Genomic DNA, 10,515 nt, shown 5'->3' with positions numbered 1-10,515 from the left:
GCTAATGACCCCCAACTAGCTCCAGCCAGACCCCATCTCACCAAGCCCCACTCCCCCAGCACCCAGACCTCTTCGTTGAGCCCAGCACTTTCACCTGGAAGTCCCTGCAGAGTCCCATTGACTGTGCACCTGGAACACCCCTCCCCCAATGAGTCTCTGTGCATCCAGATCCCCCCACACCTAGACCCCCCCTCTGGCCTGCAGGCACCCAGATTGTCCCACACAGAATCCTCTCACTCCACACTTGGATCCTCCTACACTTGGATCCTGCCTGGTTGAGCCTGCCTGCCCCAGACCTGTGAGCCTGGTGCAGAGGGGCAGGGCCCTAGGGTGTTTCTGGGGTAGGCTCAGGCCTTGTGTTGTCATGGTTGGGTGCAGCCTCACAACTGAGTCCATGTCCCAGGGGTTGGGAGGCTGCAGGGGGAACTCCTACCTTCGTACAACCAGTGGCTTGTGCTTCCCACTGCCATGCAGGAGCCTCTGCATTTATTTATTTATTGACAAATAAAGCTTGCAGAATTTTTTGGCACAGATTTTTTAATTTTTTGGCACAGAATGTCCTCAAGAGTAATGGAAGTTCTTAAGGGGGTCTGTAAGAAAAGCAGTATCAAGTCAGCTTCACCTCCTCCCTTTCTCTCCTCTTCCCCAGAGGAATAAATAACTTATTATTCATTCTATTACATTCTCAATCCATCTACTTATGATGAAGTTTCTCTTCAACAGACATAGTTTCTTAAAATCCTACAAAACTATCGCTCAACATGCAATCTTTACTTACCATTAGAGACATGAAAATTGCAGTGGTTTCAGTTCCCAGGGCTTTATGCAAACCTTTTGCAGTTTTGGCTTGTGAGGTTCACACACCCTTATTTTTGCTTATAGTTTCAATTTTGAATGAACCCAAAAAACCCAAAGTGAAAATCAGCTGAAATGGCCAATTTTTGCCTAGTTTCAGATGGAGACCATGCAAAACCACTGTGTTTGGCCTGATTTCTGCCTAAAACTATAAATAGGCCCTTCAATTGAAACTCAGCCCTGGTTTACACAAACCACAGCCAAGACTCATGAGAAAGTTTATGAACCTTGGTGAATGTTTCAGAGACCCTTGCCTGTGTTTGGTGTTTGTAACAAAATCTGAACCCTGCTGAATTTTACCTGCTTGGTTTGAGGTTTCATTGCAAAACTTTTACGCAGTCTAATGTATATCCCATCTAATGTATATCCTTTGTCATGGGAAGGAAGCCAGGGCCGGTAGATAGGGCACCAGACTAGAAGACCTGAATTCTGTTCATGAATCTGCCACTGACTTCCTGCATGATAGTGGACAAATTTCACTTCTCAGTGAAACATGTTTCTCCATCTGTAAAAAGGGATAATAACACTTACCCACCTTTGAAATCTACACATGAAAAGTGCATCTATGAGCTACAGTTCATTATTTGTCTCTCAATGAAATGTGAACCCTTGGCTTCTATATAGCTCTGTCTTGTTTTAAATTGGACCTGACCCAGGAATCCTTGTGCAGTCCAAATTCCCATTGCTGGAAAGCATCATCTGGCCCTTCATTTTAAAATAACACTAAGGTCTTTTTTCTTATTGAAAGCATATGTCTTAACCCATTTTAATTGCTACTGAGATCCTTGGTATTGAAGTTAATCACCAATATTTTTTTAAATGTCCATTCCTCAGAAGAAAACTGAGCATACCATACATTTTTTGGCCCCTATCTTCAGTTCCAACGTATGAGTTTGTTTCTGCTGAAGTACATCATGTCACAAATGGCCTTCATCAAGGACATTCTTCTGTGGCTGATAAATTAGACTTTTCAGTCCATTCACCTGAAATAAAAGTGTAAGCTTGTCTTAGAGCTGTCACAGCTCATTTGATTATTCAGAGTTTGTTCTTTGGTCTAGTGTATCAAGAGCTTTTTGCTAGTCAATGTCATTTAATAAATTCATCTGTCTGGACTGGAGGATGTTGCTCAAAGTTGGGAAGGAGGGTTTCTTAAAACAGACCTTTATATTTAAGCAAATCTGCCTTCTTCTTGGAAGCCCCCTGAGGTCATCCTCCATGTAGCATGGGTTCAGGGGCCCTATACAGTACCCCGGATGCAGGTGGTCAACTCCTGGCTCTGCTGGCTCACCATACTCAGGGGAATTTAATAACAGGTTCATGTCAAGTTTCTTGTGGGCAAGTCAGGAAATGTCATGATTGAAGCTACTTGTGAGACTGAAAGTTGCATGCCTTGAAGCAATGAGAACTACACATTCAGAACCAGACCATATTCCCTAGACCTCTCTGTAGAGAGGACCCTTTGCACATGAACCCAACCCAAGTACTCTGAATAATCCGAAAGTGCCACATAGTCTGAATAATCAGATCTTAGGTATCCCAAATTGGGATCTCAAAATTAAGGCCAAAATATTTACTAATCTTCCTCTTTCTCCTCATCTGTAAAATGTGGATAAAAATATCCCCACATCTCACAGGGGTGTTCCAGAAAAAATAATAATTGTTTGTGAAGCACTCAGATACCATAGTTGTGAGCACCATAGAAAAGTCAATGAGGTAATTAATAGTTATGCACTGAGAGGCGTAAATAAAGCCTGGAACCACCTGTTGAACAATGAGGATAAAATAAAATACTGAATAGCTGTCACAATGTGAGTACTGTCTATCCTATGAACTGAATGAGGCAGGTGGAAAAAATAGTATGTGATTATGTAATTATGTGACTATTATTCAAAATGCATATGCATATGTATGGAGGGCGGGGATTAAAGTTAGGGATTTCCTAATTTTTGAATGCTTAACTTAGTAACCTTAATAGTGTTCTTTCAACAGGTTTTTTGTGTGTAATTTCCTAGGTTTTTAAAAAAAACAAATTGAAGCAACAGAATTTCCATCATGTGGCATCATGTTGACATGCACATGGGTCATCGGCAGGGATGGAACCTTTAGATCCACTGCAAAAACCTCTGCCCCTTGGTATATGGAATAGCTGGTTGTAATAGTAAGTCATCTCTGAGGACTAGCACTATAGAGGGATGAGACACTTTGGCAGGAAGTTTCACAGGTATTTGCTGACAGCAGAGGAATGGTGAGACTCAGTAATCTTGGGTTCCATTCCATGCTTTGGAGGGGAATGTGCTCTTGTGGGCACAGATTTTTTTGCCCATTCCCCTCCAAGTGTGATACCTTCTGCCTCATCTTCTCCAATCTTTCCCTGTCACAGTCCTGTCTTTTCCTCAGCCCAGGCTTCTTGTCCCAGTGCCATTCTCCTCACCTAACTCCTCCCAGTCTCATTCCTCATACTTATCATCCCAGTCCCCATTTTCTTGCCTAGTAAATCCTATGGATTCCCTGTCCCAGTCCCAACCCCCTCCATCTCATTTCAGCCCCAGTCTCCTAAACCAGCAGCTCCCAATCTGCCCTTTACCCCAACTCCCAGTCCCAGTTTCCCTCTCTCCTAAGTTAGCCTTCAGTCCCTGTCTTTCCTCAGCTTTTTCAGGAACCATGTCCCAATGTACTCTCCCTGCCTCTTCCCCCTAGATTTAGCTCTAGTCCCCTTTGCATGTAATTCAGGTAGCTTCCTCCTCCAGTTGCTTGAGTGTCAGCAAATCAGGCATTGAAAGTAGAGGAGAGACAGTCTCCCTACTTTCAGTTTCAGAGCCTGACCACAGCGCACAGGCTGCAGCAGCCCAGAGCTGCAATTGCAGGGAAAGTCCTTCTCAGCACCAGTCTGAAGCATGCCTAGTGTGGACAGAATCTTCAGACATTGTAGCTCTGAAGCTATACTGAGCATGTAGGAACCACCATTTTTCAAATGCTTTAATTTAATCAAATGTAAGTGGTTTTTTTTTTTAAGAATAACAAAAGGCACATCTCTGGAACAAAGGCCATCCCTCCCTGGCAAATTCCAAGTCCCTACTCCAAAGCTTGGAGGCGCTAGATCAGTGTTTCTCAAATTGGGGTTGCTGCTTGTGTAGGAAAAGCCTCTGGTGGGCCAGGCTGGTTTGTTTTCCTGCCCTGTCCACTGGTCTGGCCTATCGCGGCTCCCATTGGCCCGGAGCAACGATCCGTGGCCAGTGGGAGCCACGATCGGCTGGACCTGCAGATGCGGCAGGTAAACATACCGGCCCAGCCCTCCAGGGGCTTTCGCTACACAAGCAGTGACCCCTGTTTGAAAAACCTTGTGTTAGACCTTCTCAATGAAATAGCTTCTTTTTTTTAAGGGACAAACCAACATATTTTCCCTTCAACCCATTCTCATAAACAGCTCAGCAATTTTTGCTGAAACTTTCAAAAACATTGACACCCAGCATGGAGATGAAACAGTTAAAGTTTAACAACTGAAAACAGAGTCTTAAAATGGAAAATGTCAGATAATGGTAAGAATAAACAGAGCTACCATCCCTGCCTATAAGTCATCCATTCTACACAGTCTCCTTTGTGTGATTTAATTTCATTTAACAGTCTAGACTACTCTTCTCCTCTGCACTGAGCAACCCAATTTAAAGAGCAGCAAACTCTCTGGGTATATAATACAAAAATTAAGCATTAAAGGAAATGGCATTGGTAAGCAGGATGCATAGCATGGAGACCTATTTTTCCTTTGCATGCTCAGACAAGTCCCATACGTTCTATCTAATGCACCTATATGTTTTCTTCTTTCTATTACAGAACAAATAAATTTTAAAAACCTCATAATATTGCTGTGCTATGTGATCTCAGCCCAATCGATTACCACCTTCTAAAGATGACTCATTGTTTTGATCTGTAACATAAAACACAAGAACACAGTGAAAGCCTTTTAGAATAACTCAAGAGACGTATTTTTCCATTTGTGGTTTAATTTTAAAAAAATCTTCCTCCACAACATGAAGCACCGTTCGCTAAGAGCATATACTGTGAACAACAGCATGGGGAAAAGAAGCATCTCCCATCACTCTCCTCCTTAATCTTTGAGTCCACATCAAAATCCCAGTGTTAGCGCTAGAATAGTAAGGGTCCAATGCTATCAACTTTTCTATACAAGTAGTCCCATTTACTTCAGTGAGATGACTTAAGTGAGTAGTGGCTACTTGCCTAAGTAAAGGTTTGTAGAATCAGAGCCATTTACTGTGTTACATATTTTGTGAAGAATTAATTCATGTCAATTGTATATCAAATTTATACTGCCAGAGATCCAAACAATATGTAGAAATAGTCAATTTGGAATAATATCTCCTGCTTTCATATTAGACTGATAATGTCCTTTTTACCTTTAGTAATTTTGCAAAGAGACTTTCTTGGTTACTACTTTTTATTAGGTCAGTTTACAGTCTGGGACTCCACCCTGCACAGCATTTTCTGCTCTGTGGGGTAAAATCCATTGAATAACGCAGAGTTTCTATAAAAAACACACCCTTCAAGACACTTTCTTCCAGCAGGAATTTGGAATTTGAGGTGGCAGGCCTGTATGACATTTAATTAATGAAATGTAGGACAAAAATTCTCCTTTTTTTCTTTTTGTAGTCACGTAATTCTAAATGTGACTTTCTTTTTTGAAGACCATAAGCAACTTTAATCCCTTTTAATGGATACGATAAACCTTTTGAGGCACCATAAACGTACAAACGTGTTTTTTCAATGTGAAGATTGTATGGTACAGGGCAAAAATAGTGCTTGACAGGTGAAGAGTCTTTACAGAAATGATCAATATGTTATAGCTCTTCAGAGAAGGAAAGGTACAACAGAGTTGAAAAAGAAGGCCTTTGTGTTGAAACAGTCCATTTACTGAGCCTTTCAAAACCACTAAAGAGTTAACAAAAATGTAATTGTGGGCTGATTCTGAAATAGTAGTGAAGAATTCCCTTTTTTTAATTGTTCAAAGCTTTTTCTTGCATAACTGTACTGTCATGACCCCACACATGGTACCTGTCTACTTCAATCTATGAAGAATGTTCTTAGTTGAGCTACACCATCAGCTACTCCTTTAAGCTTTATATTCTGTATGAGAAGCATAGGATTAATAATTTCTGGTTCATCTATTAAAACAGTTATTTCCTATGACCTTTTTTCTTTCTTTCTCTTCCTTCTTAGATACAGCCTTTACTGTTGAAAAGACTTAGTCTATGTTAAGGACTTTTGCAAGAAATCAACATATAATAAAATATTGTTTCATGTGATGAGTGCTCCTGAAACCCAGAATAAAGCAAATCTTTTCAACTGCCACTGGTGTACATACAGAGCTGACTAATTAGACACTAACTGGCAATATTTTGCCTGAATCTATTAATGCACAGTCTGAATTTCTCTGCTAGCTGTCTCAGAAATGCTTCCCCTGATTTGAAGTGTAGGCTGTTGATTGCTGTTACATGGGTCTAAAATAATGAAATCGACCTTTTGTACTCAAAGGCACTCATACTGATCATCTTTTCTTGCTATATACACAGACCATGGGTTTAATCCAGGCAGTACTTAGAAAAGCTGCTGGTATGAAGCAGAGGCTTGCACATCCTCAAGGTGATTTTGTGATTGATTAAAAAGGGAGAGGATGAGGAGGAGGGGTAGAGTAAAGGAGAAGCACAAACTGTGATCAAGATATATTTTACATGCAGATATTCTCAATGTTTCTCGACCATCAGCTGTGATATTAAAAATTAAACCACTGAACATTTCTCCATTGCAGTAAAGATTGTGTAAAGCTTGTAAAGCAGCATTCATGCACTGAAAGATTCTTGTTCCTAACTCCTTGGTCATGGTCTCCTCTCAGCTATTGGCCCAGAAAGTCAGTTTGCATTTATCCTTACTTTACGGGCAGCCAGACTTCCTGTTCTGATCTGACTGTGACCACTGCTTAGTCCTGCCACCCACACCCACACAATCTGGCTGTGATCACTGCTTGGTTATATGCACACACATTCTCTCAATCTCTCCAACCATGGTTCTTACCATGCCCTACATTGTAGTATCTGAGTGCCTGGTTAAGCTCTGCTTCTGTTTTCCCAGTTATCCATACATTTCTAGTATACTCATCAATCACTCAAGTGGTTAGCTTCCTTGCTCTAGCTCTGCAATCGTTGTTTAGCCTGGGTAAAAATATACAAGCACTTCTAGCATGTCTACTTTGAAATTCACTCTCAGTGAATATTTGTGCCAGGAAACTGGATTTCCTAAAGTGAACACAAAAGCCCTTTTGGGCAGATACTGCCTTGTTTTGTGTGTTTTTACACCATGTAGCATAATGGGACCTTGATATTGTTTGGCCATTACGATAATACCAATATTACTAGTACTATAAAGTGCAAAGATAACGAATGGGAATTCATAGGATACATTTTTGCATTAACTACCAAATTTGAGTTTCTAAGATCCCTTTGTAAATCTACATTAGAGATATTTTTGAGAAAATTTTCCTCCATTGCTAACACTGGTGAGATTGTGTGGGATTTTCTTTTTGTTTTGCATTTGTACAGCTCCTAGCACAATAGGATCTTGGTCCATGACTGGAGTTCCTAGGTGCTATAATATTATAAATATATGATAATGAGTAGATTGACCTGTTGCTGCTAATGTTTTAAGCAAATACCCCTGCTAACAATAGGGGTAATCAACACGGTGCTGCAAATGATGGCCAGCAGTTATGTTAGGTCTCCCAACATGGCCTTATTCAGCTCAACCAGTGTGAGCAACATTGGAAATGGTTTCTAATTTTTCTCTTGTACAGAGAGGCTCCAGAGAAGCAGTAAAGTGAGAGACCCTGTCTTGTCTCGCTAGTACTCAGAATGTCAATTCTTGCTGATTCACAATAAGATGAACAGAGGAACTTTGAACCATGAGATGAAGAAGGTTAGGTTTCCTCCCAGACCCCTATGCAATTATCCCTTTCCTCTGAAAGGGTCCTTCCTTGTGTCCATTTTTGCTTTCTCCCTTTCTGCTGGTGCATTGTCAGAGATACTCCTCTCCTTCCTAATTAGCCTTTTCACACATGTACAGCAGGTGTTCTGCTACCAGTGCTACTAATTATTAATTGGAACGTGTTATTTTCTACTTTTTGCCATTTTCCACAGTGCCACCTTCACAAATAAGATACGTTATCTCTGCCAGTATCAGTACTAGAAAAGCTGTTTCACTGGGAAAGCTGTAACAGCGCTTTCAACACCTTCACAGGATATTTTATTACCCTTTTGTGTATTTCAGCCTGTGCATTCATCATTACGGAGAGGCAAGGAGAAAATTGTTAGAGTCTCTTGAGGTGAAGGCTGTGTCTAAAGCTGCTGAGGGCTCTGCGGTGTATTTTAGTGGTTTTGAAGCTGCATTAACCTGAATTCTCTTTTTTCAGCATGACCAACTGTAGGCTGCCTGCAGAAACCACTTCCCTGCCTGAGAAAGAAGAGGGCAGGGTTTACGTGTTTCCTACCAGATCAAAGTGGGGACAGTTATTGGGGCCATTTCTCATTTCTATGGCAATAAAGCAAAAGGTGCCATAGGGTTAGGAGTCCTTGATTTAGGTCATTTGTGGACCCCTGTGGACTTTGTACTCAAAATCTATGGCATTTTACTGCAATGTTGATTCTTTTGATCTGACAAAAAAAGTTTTCCGTCTGATTATCCAAGAATGGCATTTATTCTAAACTGTGCATTTGCAAGCACACACCTAATTTGTGTGATTGTGTGTGACATCAGGTACTTGCACACACAAATGAACTAGACAAGCAAAAAGAAAGGCAGACAAACTGAAAATTCAGGCATACATGTAACTGTATGTGCAAGTAATCAAATGCCCACATTTACCCAGTTTGCTTGCATGTTGTAGTAGTTGCATGCACAATTAAGGGACACAATTGTGCGTGCATAGCTTAGGAAATTAGGCTCTCGTATTATATACTTCTCAGAAAAGCATGCTTCAGCATTGTAGGAAAAAGGAAAAGCTCTGAAATGACAATTTGCCAGTAGAAACATCCACTAACCTAATGTCACTGACAGCTGGAGGGACCAGATCTCACAGGTTAGTAGGTCAACATATTGGCTGATTGTTTATATGTTTTGGTTTCGTCTTATCATATCAATCAAACAAAAAAACCCTAGCATGGGACTACAGCAGAGACTGGATGGTTTGGTAGGCCTGTGATCAATTGTACTGTCTCCCAATTCTCTTCAAATTGTTTGCAAGTAGTTGGATGTCACTACCACAAACACCATTTAGGAGTCCTCTGTGGAGGGAAATACCCTCCTCCACTCCCAGCCCTATTGTGCACTGCCACATGAGAACAAACAGTGAAGACATTTCAAAAGACGGATGGTGACATTGTAACAAAGCCTGGGAAAACACCGCTGCAAATTAGGTCATTGCTTCATAATATCCTAACTCCTTCATCAGCTCAACTGCCCAGCTCATGAATTAGACTGTAAACTCTTTGGTTGGGAGCCATGTCTTCCTATGGGTTTATATAGCAGCTAGTACAGTGAGGCCCTGTCCCTGATTAGGGCCTCTGGACACTACTATCACATAAATTATAAATAAACTAATAATGGCTCAATGTCGCAGACTACTGACAGAATAATTCATATTCTCATGGAAAGGCAATAATTAATTAAAAGGACAAATAGCTTTATCACAGTTAGTGCTCATGGAAGATATTGGATTTATTGCCTGGATACTGAAGGCCTTTGTCCATAGAATAGCTACAGTGTGCGGGAGATTTCCCAAGGCTGTTCTGCCAATATGTCTAAGGGCCTGATTTTCAAAGGTAATAAGGTGTCTAATGGTGCAGATAGGCACCTAGGGTAGGATCCACAAAGGGACTTAGGCGTTGCAATGCTGATCATCACAGCACATAACTTGTAGAGGCCTATAAAATCAAGCAAACATCACTGTGAACTACAAAGCCAGAGTTAGCCGCCTAGGCTCTCTATACAATGAATGGGGAGAGACATGTGCCTAAGAATGCCATCCACAAAAGCCAGCACTCTAGGTTAACCAATGAAAAAGGTATGTCCTAGGCCCTTTTTCTCTCTCGGAGATAGGCACCTAAGCCCAGGCTGCTGGGAGGAAGCTGCTTCTTGAGGTTAGGTTCCTGCGTCACTTCACACAAAACCCAGGCTTGGAGGAAGGGAAGGATTTGGTGCTGTCTCCCCCTTCCAACTTTTAGCAAATGGCTAGAGCATGTGCTTGGGACGTAGGAGACCCAGCTTCAACTGGATTTGAACAGGGGTGTCCTTTGTCTCAGGAGAGTGCACTAACCACTGAGCTATGAGATATTCTGTGGAACTTCTTACCAGAGGATATGGTGAAGGCCAAGACTATAACAGGTTTCAAAAAAGAACTAACTAAATTCATGGCAGTTAGGTCCATCAATGGCTATTAGCCAAGATGGACAGGGATGTTGTCCCTAGTCTCTGTTTGCCAGAAGCTGGGAATGGGTGACAGGGAATGGATCACTTGATGATTGCCTGTTCTGTTAATTTCCTCTAGGGCAACTGGCATTGGCCACTGTTGCAGGACATGATACTAGGCTAGATGGACCTTTG

Source organism: Gopherus evgoodei, chromosome 1 (assembly GCF_007399415.2).
Source record: "Gopherus evgoodei ecotype Sinaloan lineage chromosome 1, rGopEvg1_v1.p, whole genome shotgun sequence".
Taxonomy (NCBI): Eukaryota; Metazoa; Chordata; order Testudines; family Testudinidae; genus Gopherus; species Gopherus evgoodei.
Note: the sequence above shows the minus strand (reverse complement) of the source record.